Raw genomic sequence first — 16428 nt, 5'->3', positions numbered from 1 at the left:
GAGACTAAAATCTCGCGCTGTCAGCACTCACTTTGGCCTCAAGGTGCTCGATTAGCTCCTGATCCGTGGGATCGAACTTGATGCCAGCCGGCAGCACCGGCCAATCCTTCTTCGACTTGCATCGGTAATTCCAGTTATATGGTACTCAATGTATGATCAATCGACTGTTTTAAGTGAATGATGAAAGATTTCAATAGATAAGTGGTACTCCAAATCTGAAGTCCAGAATACCCGAACACGCCGCCGGGATTCTTGTGTCAACTCACGCGCAGTGTGTTGTCACGTCAATTCAATGTGTGGACATGATGAATAATTTGACCGACGTATACTAGTACTGCTACTGTACTGGAGTACTTACTAGTCGTATTTAGTGTCACAATTTATACATAGGTTTAACTAACAAGTACGCACTTGAAGCCTATATATATATATACACACAACATCTCCATCATCATTATCAGTACATCCTACGCAGGTGAGTTAGGATGCACTTGATCCCAGGAAGGTATCTATCCTTCAAACCAGAGGAGTGCTTCAAACTAACAACAGTACATAATATCCAACAAAAGAGGGTCATGCTAGAATAGCAGAATACATGGCTCAGTCTAGATATCAGCACGAATCAAGTTGTGCATATTTGCTGTTGGCATGAACCACATCGCCACATGTTGGGTTTGCAAAAGCCATCCATCGCATGGAAGCTTGATGCCTTTCACACACTGAAGATTATCTGGCAACAAGCTGTGTCGACGAATCTCTGGATATGGTGATTCATGAAACCCATGGTATGATGTGTAAACACAGCCCCCCTTGCGAATGGAAGTTGCATAGCACAGTAATCATCGTCGGTGATATGATCGATTATTGGTTGGATGATCGAATAATTGAGCCCGAGGAACAAGGAGTGGTTGCTGAGGCTGTAAACCCGCCTCCAGTTGAATACGCCTAGCCCAACGGAGCTAGGATCTTTCTCGAACATGAAGCGGCCATAGCCATCAATGTCACGAACGCCCCACGCATTGTACTGCATGTGGTTTTATGTAATGGTTTGGTAAATTTGGTACGTGCGAATGAGCATCAAATGACCGCTGTCAGCTGAACAAGCGATAAACCACCACCCATAGGCTGGTATGATTCCAGGTCCTGGAATCATGAAGGCCAGCGCATTTGCGTCTGCTGCAACAATTCAAATTGGAGACCAAAAGGACAAAAATAAACAATCATGTTCAGAGTATGTGTGGAATTAAGATTATTATAAAGTGACACATATCATAGACAGAGAATTGCAATGCCGTGGTCATAATCATACCCCAAGTTAAAAAAATAAGCCAATGGCTTTCATATTCTAGCAATATGTCATGGTTCAAACATCATCTAACAATGAGAGGAAAACAGCTATGACAGCGCCTACTCATATTCTACCATATCACTTACTACTACTGTTCTCATATCAACTCTAAGCAATAACATGTGTTGTTATAAAAATCTTGTAAACGAGAGTAACATATAGCAATCATTATGTTATGCTCATAATATGTATTCTAACAATCATTAGATGCCAATTGTTCTCATATCAACTCTAACAATAACATGTGTGGTCATAAAAATCTAGGAAATGAGAGGAACATATAGCAATGATGTGGTTATAGACATGCTATGCATTCTAAATTTGTAACAAATGAACATGTAGTCGTATTCATAAGGTAAAGATGAGATGAGATAGAACAATTACACGACGATAGATTCCACCAGTATATGCAGCCAATCTGTGTGTCGACCGCGTAAATGATGCCATCGTGCACTATAGCATCAGACAGAAATGTTGCCTCAACAGGATTGATGATGAGCCATAACCATGTATGGCGACCGGATTCCAGATAGACTAATGCCATGTTGAACAAGGAAACACTACTAGGAAAAGGCCTACTAATGGTGCACCAGTTTTGCCTACTAATGGCGCATCACTGGTGCGCCATTAGTATCACGCCACTAGTATTTATTACTAATGGCGCACCATTGGTGCGCCATTAGTATTTGGTATACTAATGGTGCATCCATCCGTAGTGCGCCATTAGTGTGCCAAAGCACATGGTTAAATATGGCCCCTGGGAGGCATACTAATGGCGCATGGTGTTATATACTAATGGCGCACCACCCAGTGCGGATGGATGCGCCATTAGTATACTTGGCATACTAATGGCGCACTGTTTGGTGATGCGCCATTAGTATACTTTGGCATACTAATGGCGCACTCTGTAGTGATGCGCCATTAGTATGAGTATTAGGTTTTTTTTTTTTACTTTTCTGATTTTTGCACAGGTTACAAAATATATTATTTGACAGAATATAGACAGTAGCACACAGCAACAACAGATTCATCGAATACAATAGAAGATTAGTCTCCGAATACAATTCATCAATTAGTCTCCGAATTCAAAAGACCGAACAAAGATAAAACATTACAAGTCTCGAGACCGCGAGTATCGAGTTTGTCTTCACATTACAAGTCGATATCGATCATCTAAACTACCATCACATAGAAGAGAGCTGCGGTCATCACGATGAGCATCATCGTGATGAAACTGGTCTTCATCCGGTTCCTCCAACGCTCCCTCCTCTCTCCCGCTAGATAGCGGGCGTATCTAGATTCCGCCTCCGCCCTAGAGGTGTACCCTTTGTAACTGTTACCACTGAAACGGTGAACCTGTCTCCGACACTCCTCCAAGTCGTCGTAGACTCCGGGAACCTTACCCTTGTACACGACATACGACGGCATCTCTATGCACAAGCCAAACAACAGACAATACATACATAAGCAATATATAAGTATGCAACAAAAGGATCGAAAGAGAAAAGCAAGACATGACATTAATAGCACGATTCATGGTCCTACTAATAAATAGCATCGATTACATCTAAGTTGAACGACTGCGCAAACCAAAGAGACATACAAGTTCATTAAAGTTTAATTACAACATGAGCCAATCGATGTTTCAGAACTACAGATAGCATCACTACTGTCGACTCGACTCATGGGACCGGAGCGTGGATGAAGCCGCCGTCTGTCATGATGGTCATGAAATTGCGGGCGTTGTCAGCCTGCATTTGTAGCGTTCCGTCTATCTCCCTGTTGGACGGTTGATATCTGACGTAGAACTGCCCCGAGGTATGAAGGACATCTTGATGGATGATGTCCGCAAACTCCGACTAGATGCAAAAGAATTCTTGTCTGATGTCCGCGTCCTGGATTGCCGACAAGCTCGCGGCCCAATCTTTGAGATTATTTGGTAGCAAAAGGTGATGATGGTCCCTTACGATCGCCCGCATGTGATGGAGGGCGTGTAGGCATCCTTGTGACCGCCAGGCGGCTGCTTGACGCAGCAGAACGTCGTATTGTGGGTGAACACGTGCTTGCCATACTTACGAACTGCCCTGGGGGAGGTGCCTCCAGATTTGGCGTAGCCAGGGAGAACATCATCAAGAACTTTCTTGATATTTGTGTAGTCTATCTTGGAGTTATGGTTCGGGTCGAAATACGTGGCCATGGAATATTTCGGGCTTTAGAGGATGAGTTTGCAATGTGTGTCACTGCACAGAACACGGAATGTTAGAAAAAAGAGAACGATCGAAATCTAAGAAATCATATGTTACGGGGCAGTTAAGGGATGACTTAGTCGGGAAAGTAAGCCACAAGGAAGTTATCCTTATCTGGGTTTGCCAGAATGACGTCTTCGAGGTGTGAAATCGCGACTTGGCGGTCCCCAGCGCTGCTCAAGAGCTTGGCACGCATGTAGAAGGGGTCGATGATCACGATGTCCGGGGTCTTGTCTCTAATGATCCGCATCTCCATACTCAGCGAAAACAGGCGAACGAAGGTGTAGTGTAGCGGATGAAGGTTAAACATAGCAAAGATGTCATCAAACCGCAGGACGATCGTACCCCCGATATCGCCATCCACAAAGCCCTTTCCCTCTGGCACCTTGGCCATGAAAACCGGGTATGCCACATCATTCTCTTTGAGACACCGCTTCTCCAAAGAAAGAACACTATCGCGCAGACTCCACATAGCACCGGTTGCAGCATTGAGCATATTTGTCGGTAGCATCTCCCTACCCGCCACATGCACCCTCCTCGAGATATCCTTAGGTGAAGGTGGCCCATCCTGAGCACGGATCGTATTCGGTGCCGGCTGGCTCGCACCGGCACCCTTTTTAGTCTGCCGTTTCCGGCCCTTGTTCTTGATCTGCTGTAATGGGACCGAATTCTGCTCACAGACCGCCTTCTTGAGCATGTTGGGGCTGATAATATTTGGCACCTCCGCTATCTGAGGCTCGGTGAAGGCAGTAGCTGGAGGCGTCTCCTGAGAACTGAACGCCAGACGACGCCTGTTGCAATTGGGTTTCTCCGCCGTACCAGCTAGATCGCGGTCGTCTTGTTTGGGTTCTTGAGAAGGAGGCCCGCAGAACTCGTCACCGTACCCATGTTCGGCAAAATACTTATCGACGTTGGTAAATGCACCATCGTTGTTGTCGTCGTCGTCCGGATCCTGTGCCATATGCATGTCCGGATCCTGTGCCATAGGGATGTCCAGCATGTCCGGTAGCGTTGCGGCGTTCTTGCCATGGCTTGGCGCCGGCACGACTGGCGGTCTTGTTTGTGGGGTGGTGTCCCCCGCCCCCAAACGAATCTGGCTCTTCGGCCAAAGCAGGGGCCAGCTTACACAGGCGCTGAGGGTCATCTCATCTTCTTCATCGGCCCCAGCGGGTCGAATCGGAGGTAACAGCTCGTCGCAGCCTGGCAGCACCCGAACCACTTCAACCCTATACATTGTGGGTGGCATCGGATTACCGTGGAACACGGGGTTGCCCGGTTGAACGATTCTGCCCTTGGCGACATCGACCAACTCGCCGCCCACGAAGTGCAGGAGAGTGCAAGGAACGTCGGCGGTGCCCTGCGAAAACATGTAGGGCATTAGGGATGCCCAGTCAAAGGCAAGGAGATGAAGTCCTCGGCCGAGAGGCTTAGTTACCGTGATGCTGTCGAGCTCGGCTAATGTCGAGGCACTGCCAACGGCGGGCGTGCAACTGACGGAGGGGCCGCTTGCTGGCGAGGTGCCGGCCGGCGTATACCCGGGTGCATTAAGCTCCAATGCCGGCGTCGGAGACACCAATACTGCCGCCGCCGGAGACACCAATGGCGCCGCCGCCGTAGACACCAATACCGCCGCCGCCGGAGACACCAATGGCGCCGCATGCGCGTTGTGCAAGTTGCTGGCCGTGAAGCTGGGAATCGGGGGTGGCCCCTGTTGGCTACCCATAATCCACGTCGTTATCCCATGAATCAAGGTAGGCATAATGAAGGTGAGCGTCGATCCCAGTTGTTGTTGCACTTGCTCTTGGACCATCTCCGAAATCCGCGCCACTTGCGCCTTGAGTGCTTCAACCTCGCTCGACTGGCTTTCCGAGCTGGTCTTTTTCTCCTTTCGCCCACCAGCGGTATAGTATGACGACCATTTTGTGGACAAGCCTTTGCCGGCCACACGACCACCTAACGTTGGCTTACTGAGCTTATCCTTGTTTTTCACTATGTTCAACGCCCTATTCAAAGGGGTGTCGAAAAAGGGGAGCTCTAAGACGACCCCGTGCTACTGCTTTCTTTGTCATGCGGAAGGACCGTGAACCATTTAGAAATATTGGGGATTAATTAGAATGCAACCATATGGAGCTAATTACGCAGGGGTGTATTCCTTACCAGAACAATCTCAAGCGCCTTGGTCTTCGGATCCGTGGTAAGCTCCTTTGTTACCGGGTCCTCCTTGTACCGGGCCCTGAGAAAGTTCCTGGTCTGCTTGTCACTGTATTTCTCGAAGCGGGGCAGTAGGCCTTGCTCGACACGCTCTGCGTCCTCCTTGTCCCATATAGGCTCCGCCACTCTATAACCGCCGGGACCGAGTTGGTGGACCCCTATGTTCAACTGCTGCATTTCTTTCCCCCACTGACTTGATTCGGAGGTTGCGGGGCTCTTGCACTTGATCTTGAACTCCTTGTAGTCATCTTAGCTAATCAAAGGATATTTCGCCTTGATCTTCTCATAACTATCACCTTTGTCAATCATTGCCTTCACCGTGCTTTTCCATGTAGACATGGCCGTGCTCATCGTCGTGAGGGCGGCACCGTTCACTTTATTCCCCGAGAGGCGTGTGTTTGCGAACTCAGCGGGGAACTTGTATCGTTCGTGCAGCTTCATGAAGAGGAGGCTGCGCAAATTCCCTCGTCCTTATGCCTTAGGTTCTCGGTGTTGATCGAGGCGGTGCTCCGGAGAATGCACCCGAGCTGAACCAAGTACCCCTTGACTACGTGTTTGGGCGCCGTCGGATGCCCGTCAGAGTTCACTTCAGTAAATTCCTCCCTGACGGTGCCGAGCACGGTCGGGCGCCGGTCCTTCCATTGCCTCTTCGGTTGGCTGCCATCTGTGCGTGCGCCGCCATCATCAGTGGTGGCATCCGCGGCGCCATCATCAGTGGTGTCATCCCCGACGCCACTAGGGGTTGTGTAGTCAGGATCGGTGTCTTCCGCGGCGTCCTCATAGCGGTGAGGTTCTTCCTCCAACTCCTGGGACAGCTCCCAGAATTGCTTGCCGCCCGAACCGCCGGCCTCATCGTTGTGGGCCATGTTTCGCGCTAAATAGGAAAAAAGTTTGGTCAAAAAGTTGGTTATTGTCAAGGAACAAGATCATGGTCTCATCATTTAGGGTTTGTCGACACCGAGGCATCCTAAAAGCTAAGCTTTTATCATTTAGGCTTTGTCGACGCCGAGGCACCCTAAAATCCTAAGCGTACATCATTTAGGTTCTCATCGACACCGAGGCACCCTATAGAAGCCAAGTTAAGTTTTCATCATTTAGGGTTTATCGATGCCGAGGCACCCTAGGTTGGGCCTAATCACTTGGCACTAATCACTTGGCTCTATTGCCACCTATGTTGGGTTTATCATCTAGGGTTTATTGATGCTAAGGAGAATTCTAAGTTCGGCCTAATCACCCCGGCCCATGCATTAGTCGCAAGTACCCCATATGTCCTATTTTTAGCAAAGTCATGCTAAAATTCACGGAAAATTTCAGCATGACCTTTGCTGAAAATAGGACATATGGAGTACCCGAATTTGCCGGAACGGAAGTTAATCGACATTCTGGCAAACTCAAGGGCCTCTCGGGGTACCTGCAAATTCATCACGACACAATGGTCGGAGACAAAACCCAGCCACAGACCATATGGTCCTCTGCTTTCATATGGAAAAAAATCAGCTCAACTTATGTGAGCTTCCATTCCAGATATAATAGGTCACCCAACAAAAAAGCTTGAATCAATAGACATACTTCTCAAAAGAGGCATGATCAATTTCTGGTTCCCTTGACTTACTTGTATTTATCTCTTATGACTGATGAATGTGCATTGAGTCCAGAAGCAAAGACTCTACAGTGAAATGAAAAAAACTTTGGCAATATATTTATGATAACTCTAAATGGATCAGAAGGTACAGATGCACTTGTAAAAAAAAGGTATGCATTTGCAGCAGCTTTGTTCTGATTATGACACCATTATGTTAAGAAGGCAAAATAACATTATCATCCCAATTCATGGTTGAAGTTGAAGACCCTAAGCTTTAAAATGCCAAGTCTCACTTACGCATGTTAACTTATTTACCAGTTCAGAACTATCACCAGAAAATAGTAAATCCACATTGACCACATAATATTATTTTGCAAACACTCAGTTTGTCCTTGACTGGGACACTTGAAGCACAAAACAACTAATGCAAAGCTAGGTTGTATGTTTGGCTTAAGGGTTTTCCTTTTCAAATTCTGACTCTGTTTCTAAACAAAGTAGGCTTCTATCCTGTCTAGAATGTAATGAAGATGTCCTGGATAAGCTGAGTGTTTTTTAACAATTTTCTCATTTTGACAGCATCTGTATCACATTACACTTGATATATTTTCACTCCTGTGTGTTGTAATGAAGATGTCTTGGTGAGACTTGATATATGTCCAAAATTAGAAAAATCACAAGGTACTTTCTCTACCTAATAAACTCCATATGACCACATAAAACCATGTTTAACACACCTATAAAGAGGAACAACCCCCCTAAGGAGCTAGAAAGCTATATCGCCCACTGCCTCGTCGAATGTCTGTCAAGGGAAGAGATAAAGAGCATATAAAACATTACCCACACAGAAAAATGAGAGCATGTAAAAAATTTAAAAACGAGAACCATGAGTTATGAGAACTACAAATTAAGCAGTGCAGTGTTCAACTAGGCCTCGGACTCCAACTGTCAGATAACAAGAGAACAATTCACACGACAGCAAGCAGGTGTAACCAGAGGCAGAGGAGCATGAAGAGACAAGTCTCCAGAACTAGTCCATGAATCCATGATGCTGCTACATATTATTAATATTGAAACTAACATAAAGTGCTAACAAGTCTTGAGAACTAGCGCATGATGCTACGTAACCCTATCACCCAGAAACAAACCATCGAATCATCATGAAAATGTAGTTATAGGCCAATGGAGAGATAAGCAGTTGGTCCAAAAAACACCTAGCTAGTGGAACATTAATTGATAGCTAAGGAGTGGCGTTAGATACCAAACCACCGGCATAAGAATCAAGTGCTAGGAAGTCATGATTTCTCAATCGTGGCTCTGAACCCAAGCCCTTGGTAAATCTCTGGCTCAACAAAGAACATAGCCAAGGCTAAGCGTGACGCGGGCCAAACCAGAAGAATGAATAATCAAGGCGCTCGACCAGCAAATCAACTACACAGAGCGATTCGCGGGCGACACACAAAGCACAGCCCAATCCAATCCAATCCTATCCTATCAGTCCAGCCCTAGGACCAAACCCTCCTAACCCTAGCAACCACGGGGCGCACCGACCCACATCTTACACTACCAAATCGCATCGATCGCGCGGTGGTACCAAGGAAGGAAGGGGGTTGGGGGATTGGGGGCGCGTTACCATACCTTGAGGATGCCGAGCTTGATGGAGCCGTAGACGATGCCGACGCCGACCGCGGAGACCCTGGCCACCTGCCAAGCAACATCCATCGCGAGGACTCCGATCGTCGGTCAGTCAATCAGTCAGCCGGATCTGATTCGCGCGGATGCGGAGGAATCGGGGGGGAGGGGCGCACGTGGGTTGCTTACGAGGGCGAGGGTGCTCTTGCCGGAGTCGTCTCCTCCTCTTCCTCGTCCTCCTCCTCCGGCTCGGGGCGCGGGGGAGCTGCAGTGGTGGGGGGCGCGGGGGCGCGGGGGTGGCGGTGCGGGGAAGCTGCGGTGGTGGGGGGCGCGGGGGCGGCGGGGGTGGACTCCGGCGGGGGTCGGGGCGGCGGCGTCGGGGCAGCGCGCGGGTGGATCTGGCAAGGGAGAGGGACGAAGGGGATCTGGCGAGAGGGAGGGAATTAGCTAGGGGGAATCTTACTAATGGCGCACCCGCGGTCGGTGCGCCATTAGTAATCTTTTTTTTACATAGCAATGGCGCACAAGGCAAAGGTGCGCCATTAGTAATCTTTTTTTTATAAATAGCAATGGCGCACCAGCCAGAGGTGCGCCATAAGTAATTTATTTTTATTTTTTGTTGCATGTAATAACTTTTTAGAAAATGAATATGAATATGAAAAAGTAATATTTTTTTATAAAAACAGTAATAATTGTTGTTTAACAACAATTGTAGTCTACACTTTATTATTATTATTTTTTTAAAAATGAATAGGAATATGAAACGGGGGGTGCTCGTCGGCGGCAGTTGAGCGGGGGATGGTGCGGGGGTTGCTTGTCGGCGGTGGTGGAGCGGGGGAGGGTGCGGGGGGTGCTCGTCGGCGGCGATGGAGCGGGGGAGGGTGCGGTGGGTCGTCGGCGGCGGTGGAGCTAGCGGGGGAGGGTGCGGGTGGGATCGAGATCGAGATGGAGGGGGATAGCGATCGAGATGGAGGGGGATCGAGATCGAGTGTCCTCATGAATATTCAATATTTTATCATATTGAATATGAAAAAATATCATCAAATTTGAAAAAATATTCATGAATTCAAAACGTGCCCATGAAATTTAAAAATATTCATGATATCAAAAAGTGCCCATGAAATACAACCAAGAAATGAAGACTACGATTTAAGGCACTCAAGGCGCAAATGGAGTTCTTCTGTGGAACGGACATCCTTTAGGTAGGGTGGTCCTGCTTCTTCTTGTGGTGTATGCTGCTACTAATTCATCGTCGTCATCATGTTCGATCTTCGGGTCACCGTACTTGTCGAAGTCTTGCTCATTGGCTACTCCATCCATTCCGGTGATCTTCCTTTTGCCTCTCCTCACGACAACACGACTGGGCTTTGACGGGTCGGTAATGAAGAAGCATTGGTCCACATGGGAAGCTAGTACCCATGGCTCATTTTTCGCGGTGACGTTTGCGCCCGCGGTCTTGGATTTGGCTTCGGGTATAACCATGGTGGTGAAATACCGGTCTTCTTTTAGGACGCTCTTGGCCCATCTGACACGGAATATCGGGACCTTCTCTCCAGCATAGCTCAGCTCCCAGATCTCCTCGATCCTTCCGTAGTATCTGTCCTTGTCATTACCGGTGTAGGATTCCATCGTTACCCCAGAGTTCTGATAACCATCACTCTTCATGTCCTTGTCCTCAGTGTAGAATGTGTAGCCGTTGATAACGTACGCCTCATAGGTCATCAGGTTGTGCTCGGCGCCCCGTGACAAGGTGAATATGAGTTGTTCTTCCGCGGAAGAATCCTCATGTAAAGGGTACGACAGAAGCTTCTTCTTGAACCAACGCATGAAACATGAGTTGTGCTCTTTGATTATATCTCCGTCCGTCCTCTGTTGGCCTCGGTCATTGTACGTCTTCTCAATAAAGGTTTTGTGCTCTACCACCCAAGGATCGACCACATCTATGTGTTGTAGCGCGACTAGGTTTGCTCTTTCAAAGTCGGTTATTCGACCCTCAAAGTCGACATGCATTTCGCGGCGACCCTCACGGTGACCCCATCCAGCGAGCCTGTCGAGGTGCCTGTTGACGGGCAGACCAACGGGGTTCTCGATGCCTAGATAATTCGTGCAGTAGGAGATGCACTCTTCGGTCAGAAAGCCCCTGGCTATTCTTCCCTCTGGACATGACATGTTGCGAACGTATCCTTTGATGACACCATTCATCCTTTCGAACGGCATCATGCTGTGCATGAACGTTGGACCGAGTTGGATGATATCCTCCACGATATGGACCAGCAGATGCACCATAACGTCGAAGAATGCGGGCGGGAAGTACATCTCAAGCTCGCATAGTATCACTACGATCTCTTCCTGTAGCCTTCTGAGTTGCCTCACGCCAACCGACTTCCGAGAGATGACGTCGAAAAAGTTGCATAGGCCAAATAGCGTTTCACGGACGTGTGCGTCCATGATCCCACGGATTGCAACTGGAAGTATCTGCGTCACCAGCACGTGACAGTCGTGAGACATCATCCCGCTGAACTTCTGCTTCGCTGGGTCTAGGTATCTTCTTATCTTCCCCACGTAACCATAAGGATGTTTTACTCCTACGAGGCAGGTGAAAAACAGCTTGATCTCCTCCTAACTTAGAGTGAAGCACGCGGGAGGGTAGTCATTTCTGGTCATCTTGGCCTTTTTGCCTTTGCGACGACTTTCTGTGTCCTGCTTTGCCTCATCATCATCATCATCATCATCATCATCATCATCATCATCATCATCATCATCATCATTAGCGTGAAGCTCCTGCCTGATGCCCATTGATTTCAAGTCTGCCCTTGCTTTCGGCCCATCTTTGGTCCTCTCTGGCATGTTGAGCAGGGTACCAAGCAGACTCTCGCACACGTTCTTCGTGATATGCATGGCATCAAGGCTGTGAGGCACACGGTGGATCTTCCAGTACGGCAAGTCCCAGAAAACAGACCTCGCTTTCCATACCTTCAGCAGCGGCTCTGGCACCTTTCGCTTCTTTCCCGGCTCTGGCGCCTTTTGCTTCTTTCGCGGCAGTGGGCAATCTTTCCAATTTTTCAACAGCCCGTCTAGTTCCTCGCCGCTCCTCGTACGCGGGCGTCTTCGGAGTTCGGTTTCACCATCGAACAGATCCTTGCGTTTCCTCCACAGGTCATCATCGTGAAGCCACCTTCGATGTCCCATGAACACGGTTTTCGAAGACCCGGGATCTCTATCTAGCTGGCGATACGTTGTGTCATCCATGCACCTGACGCATCCAGAAAATCTGTGGACCACCTGCCCCGCGAGATATCCGTAACCGAGATAGTCGTGCACCGTCGTGAGTAGTGCGGCTCTCATAGGGAAATATTCTTTCTCTGCGGCGTCCCACGTATTGGCTGGCGTTTTCAACAGCGTGTCTAGCTCCTCTTTCAGCAGTCCCAGATACAGATTGATGTCGTTCTCTAGTTGTTTCGGCCCTTCAATTAGCATACTCATGTGAATGTACTTCCTCTTCATGCACAACCAGGGGGAAGGTTGTACATCCACACAAACACAGGCCAGGTGCTATGTGTGCTTCTCTGGCTGCCAAACGGATTGACTCCATCGGTGCTCGCGCCCAGCACGATGTTCCTTGGATCCTTCCCAAATTCTGGGTGCTCGAAGTTCAACGCTTTCCATTGGCTCCCATCCTTAGGGTGACTCGGCATCTTGTGATTTTTATTTATCTCTGGATCATTTGCGTCATATTCTCGCTTCTTCTCCGCCCTATCCGCGTGCCAACGCAGGAGCTTTGCTACCTTAGGGTCTGCGAAATACCGCTGCAGACGAGGAGTGATCGGAAAGTAACACACCACTTTTCGAGGAGCTTTCTTCCTCTTCTTGTATCGAGTGACGCCGCACACCGGACATATGGTAGACTCCGCGTGCTCGCCCTGATAAATGATGCAATTGTTCATGCACACATGGTATTTCACGTGCGGTAAATCCAGAGGACACACGACTTTCTTCGCCTCCTCGAAACTAGTCGGGCACTTGTTCCCCTTGGGAAGACGTTCGTGCCAGAATGACATGTTCTCGTCGAAGCATGCGTCGGTCATTTTGTGTTTTACCTTCATCTCCAAAGCCATGAGCGTTACTTTCAGGCGGGTATCCTCGGGTCTGCATCCTTCATACAATGGAGTAACCGCGTTTATCTCCAGTTGATCCAGCTTGGCTTTCTCTCGAGCGGCAGCTCCTGCGTTATCCGTCTGCTTGAGAAGCAGCTCTTGAATATGAGGGTCCTGCACCCATCCCATCGATGGTCCATCGTCGTCTGCTCCTCCGGCATCTAGATCTTCATGATCATGCCCTTCGTCTACTCCGCCATCTTCCTCGTCATCATGTCCGGCATCTTCTACATGATGACTGTGTATAGTATCACCATCGTGATCATGTGCTGGAGATTCTTCGTCTTCTCACCCGCCCGAGTCGCGGTGGTTGTCTTGCTGCCCTTCCTCATTTCATGCCCGGCCCCCATGGACGACTTCATAGTCATCTTCATCACCTTGACACCGATAGCCGTCCATGAAACCAGGCAAGAGCAGGTGGTCCCGCACCTGCCCGGAATCCGGGTCTGCAATAAGGGTCTTCAGCTTGCATCTTCGACATGGACATCTTATCTCCGTCTCATTCTTTTGAAGCATCTCGGCCTTTGCGGAGCTCAAAAACCTATTCATGATGCCTTCGGTCATCGTGCGGACCATGGTCGCCTGCGGGGTAGAGCAAAATGATATTTTAGAACCAAGAAAAAATTTGGCATGACTTTTCCTAAAATAGGACCAAAAAGAATGCATAGTGCCAAAATTCTCGCCGAAACGGAAATGAATCAACATTCCGGCAAAATATTGGCAACTATCGCATTTCAAATACCGGTACCTGCAAACACAAACATATATGCAACACCACAAACATATGCAACACCACAAACATACATAGATCTAGCTAGGCCACAAAAGGTGCATGTGCACGTTGTTGGAGCGAGCTAGGGAGAAAAAAAGTAGATCTACAACATGAAGATAGCTTTCCCCTTACTTACCTATCAAAAAAAAGGTAATTTGAACACTTAATTTAGATGAATCTATGGTGCAAATGTGGTGAGGAGGAGGAGGAGGCAGCCGACAAGCTTAGAGAAGGAGGTGGGGGGAATGAAGTGGGGAAAGTGAGTGTGTAGGTGTGGCTGTCCAAAAATATCTAGCTGGTCCCAGGTTACTAATGGCGCACCACACAGACATGCGCCATTAGTGACCCAACATACTAATGGCGCACCACATAGAGATGCGCCATTAGTAGTTTTGCAAAAAAGTAAAAAAAAAATTATACTAATGGGGCACCGTGGCACAGTGCGCCATTACTCGTTTAAACTAGTAATGGCGCACTATGCAACGGTGCGCCATTAGTAGTTTTCCAAAAAAGTTAAAAAAATACAGTAGTAGCGCACTCTATGGCTGGTGCGCCATTAGTAGTTCTGACTACTAATGGCGCACTCTGCCCGGATGCCCCATTAGTATGTTTGAAAAAATGAAAAAAACATTTTGTTACTAGTGGCGCACCGTGTGCCTGGTGCGCCATTAGTGTCTTCCACACGTTTGGTGCGCCATTAGTGTCAATTCCATCTATAGCCCTTTTCCTAGTAGTGCAATGAGCTTGTAATCCATGTAGTCTTCTGATGGTGTGGGCACTTCGCATATTACAACTTTCTGCAAACAGAGGTCGAGCCAAAAGCTTGACGCATCTCATGCGTAGTAGGCAGGAGTGTCCGGAGGGCCGCTAGGCTCGATGGAGGCGGTATCCAACGATGGAAGGGTGATCTCTCGCTGGGTGTAGATATCCACGAGACGCCATGGACTACCGGTGTGGTGGATGAGGACGATCCAGTTGGCCTTCATGCCTGCCCAGTAGTGGCCGCGCATGAAGGACATGTGGACGGGTAGTGGTAGCATGTCGAGGGGCACCACGACAACCTCCGTAGGATCGTCAAGTCGGTGTCTGGGCCACCTGTGAGGATCGGGCATCAGCAAGCAGGGCGTCTTGAAAAGAGTCGACCAGTTGTAGACGAGTAGATGGTACAAAGACACCGAGCATGCAGCCAAACGGACGGTGCTGAGTATGTCCATACGACTACAGATCTGCTCCAAGAGAACATCGGGGAGGGAATTCCAATTGCGGCTCTACGTGTCAGTCGGTTCTGCCATTGGGGTTTTCGGTGCCTGTGAGCCAGCGGGGAAGTGGATTCGGGCGGGCGAGCGAAGAAGCTTCTCCTCGTGTGGCCGAGCAGTGAGCGGGGGGATATGGTACGCGCGAGCTACCAAGGAAGATGGCACGGGCGGGCGAGCAGTGAGCGGGGGTAAATGGTGTGCGGCCGATGATGGGGAAGAGAGGAGGAAGAAGAAGAGATGAGGAAGAAGAAGAGATGGCAGTACTGGGTAAGGCTGATTTAGTAACACCGACACGCTGGTTCAGCTTATTAATTACGTGTCCCATCTGCTGCAGCGTGTATTGTCACTTCACTGCGAAGACTAGTTGAATAGTTCTCTCTGACCGAGATGGGGAATAATGGATCGCGAGGACTTCCTTTCTACAGTATCCCTATGCCTCTACGCTTACTTCACTCATTTTGCTCCGTACCTAGTCACTTGTTGAAATATGTAGAAAGACAAATACTCCGTATTTGGGAACAGAGGGAGGCTTTTACTCCGTACTATTTGGGAACAGAGGGAGTATCACCATATGGAGGGAACAGAGGAAGCTTGAAATATGAACATGTCAATGGGAGGGAGTAAGCCCCATGCATGCATGCATGCATGCAACATGCAACACTCACACGTACACATGGACGCACGCAACACTCACGCACCCATGCGGCACACAGGACACGACACAACACACACGCTCACGCTCAAGTGCTCAACCTACTCCCTACGTCTGTGAAAGACTGTACATTTAGAGATTTACACATTGACCAGGGCATAATTAACTCCCAAAAGTAGCAGACTTATGTGTGCATGCGACCATTGAGATAAGAAGATTAAATGAAGGCCGTTGCATGCTGTAATTAAGGATAGACATGTAGCCTATACCTACAACACAAGTTGGTGCATTAGTCAATCAATATCGATTTAGATTAAAGGCTAAATGCATTGGAAGTGTAGATGTACATCATGTACTACACTCTTTGTTTTATAGCCGATGTACACTCTTTGTTGGAAGACCAAGGGAGGACACGTGCATGCACTCACGTACACAACCCGGGCGATTCGCGCGCAAGGGTTGGAATCGTGTCGCGCATGCGTAAAGTTTTGTTTAACTGATTTCTTTGCTCTGCCAACTGACAGGTGGGACCCAGAAACTAGGTGACAATTTAACCAGTCAACATAGTGCCATGTCGA

The 16428-nt window shown here is 48.5% G+C and overlaps 1 pseudogene; it reads right to left on the bottom strand.

Moving 5' to 3' along the window:
• Positions 1 to 12516: 12516 nt before the first annotated feature.
• On the bottom strand, positions 12517 to 13746 carry LOC147979903 (uncharacterized; annotated as a pseudogene).
• Between the last annotated feature and the right edge of the window lie 2682 nt (positions 13747 to 16428).

Source organism: Triticum urartu, chromosome 3A (assembly GCF_056163025.1).
Source record: "Triticum urartu cultivar PI428250 chromosome 3A, HENAU_Tu73, whole genome shotgun sequence".
NCBI classification, from domain to species: Eukaryota; Viridiplantae; Streptophyta; class Magnoliopsida; order Poales; family Poaceae; genus Triticum; species Triticum urartu.
This window is presented reverse-complemented; position numbering and strand designations above follow the sequence as displayed.